The sequence below is a fragment of the Myotis davidii genome, unplaced genomic scaffold, assembly GCF_000327345.1.
Source record: "Myotis davidii unplaced genomic scaffold, ASM32734v1 scaffold59, whole genome shotgun sequence".
Taxonomy (NCBI): domain Eukaryota; kingdom Metazoa; phylum Chordata; class Mammalia; order Chiroptera; family Vespertilionidae; genus Myotis; species Myotis davidii.
The window spans coordinates 9,880,383-9,882,362 of record NW_006293001.1 but is presented as its reverse complement, the minus strand read 5'-3'; positions in this window follow the sequence as shown (position 1 = coordinate 9,882,362).

The window sequence follows — 1,980 nt, the reverse complement described above, 5'->3', positions numbered from 1 at the left end:
ACAAACATATGCCCTGGAATACTGAGAATATTGGTAATAAAAACTGGCAATACTCCAGATATTTAGGAAATTATGATCTGAAGAAATATATATGTGCATTCTCCTTGACACATAAAAAGAGAAACTTTTGGACAAATGCTAGCCCTGAGACACAGGAAATCACATAAGCTACAAATCCTTCCTCCGTAATTCTCTAACAAGGTTCTCAAATACTTGGTGCCATTTTTATCAGAGGTATGAACTTCTTAAATCCCTAGATGGTTATATTATTGATACTACCATAGTATTCTTCTAATACAGCGGTTCTCAACCTGTGGGTCGCGACCCCTTTGGGGGTCGAACTACCCTTTCACAGGGGTCACCTAAGACCATCAGAAAACACATATATAATTACATATTTTTCATTGCTACTATGAAGTAGCAATGAAAATAATTTTATGGTTGGGGGTCACCACAACATGAGGAACTGTATTAAAGGGTCACATTAGGAAGATTGAGAACCGCTGTTCTTTTTTTTTTTTTAATATATTTTATTGATTTTTTACAGAGAGGAAGGGAGAGAGAGAGGAATACAGAGTTAGAAACATCGATGAGAGAGAAATATCGATTCAGCTGCCTCTTGCACACCCCCTACTGGGGATGTGCCCGCAACCCATGTACATGCCCTTGACCGGAATCAAACCTGGGACCCTTCAGTCCGCAGGCCGACGCTCCATCCACTGAGCCTAACCGGTTAGGGCGAGAACCACTGTTCTAATACTTTTTAAAAAATCCTCACCCAAGGATATGTTTTTAATGATATTTTAGAGAGAGAGGAAGGGGGGCGAGGAGAGACAGACAGACATAGATGTGAGAGAAAAACATTGATCCGCTGTCTCCCATACTCAACCCATCGGCCATTGAACCCGAAACCTAGGTATGTGCCTGATGAGGAATCGCACAACCTGTTGGTGTACAGGACCATGCCGCAACCAGCTGAGCCACCCGGCCAGGGCTCTTCTCATACTTTTGCCAATATTTTATCAAATGCAGTTCTCCCCAGACACCATCCTGTTTTCCTGAGACAAACCGAAGAGCTGCTAGTTTCTGACATGCTCAGATATTTCAAGTATTATATTTTTTCTCAGTGTTGAGAACTTTTCATTATCCCAATGTGTTATAAGTAAAAGAATAAATCACTGAACAGCATCTTTTGAAAGCGAGAAACCAAATAAAGACTCTCTGTAGACTCAATTACTGCCCATAACTTACTAATTGTTTACTCCTGAGCAAGAGAGATAAACCTAATCCAAAACCGAAAACCAACCAAATAACAAAAAGCATTGTTCTTGACTCCACTCCCCCGCCCCCCGAACCCCGCTCCTCCCTCTCTCTCTCTCACACACACACACACACACACACACCTCCCAGTTAGATGGGGAATGGGAGACCAGAAAGCCTTTGACCTGGCGTTAGAGGCAGAGCAACAGGTGTGAGCGGCCCTTGCCCTTCAGTCGCCCTGGCTCCCACACACACCCGGAGACGCCGCTGGTCCCCACAGACAGCTCTCGCCCGGAGGGGGAATGTGCTCCTTCCCTGCTGAGGGTCCCTGGGCCTGAACCGGACATTTTTCCCATCCCACAGATCAGGCTGCAGCTGTGGGATACTGCGGGTCAGGAACGTTTCCGTAGCCTCATTCCCAGTTACATCCGTGATTCTGCTGCAGCCGGTAAGGCTCTAACCTAGCAGCCCAGCACGTGGTCTCACTCTCGCTGGGTCCCATGGCTGGACTCTGAGCGGGGTGAAGGCAGATCCTGACGTCAATCATTCAGCACCGTTAGGTGCGGCTGAAGCGAGGCACGTGCCAGCGGCTGCAGACGCGGTCCCTGCCGCCGAGGAGTGAAGACAGGTGGGTGTAAGTCACCCCAGGGAGCCGCCCTCCTCAAATGTCACATCGCCGCGCTTTCTCACCGGAGCCGGCCGCTCCGAGGCCGAGGCCGC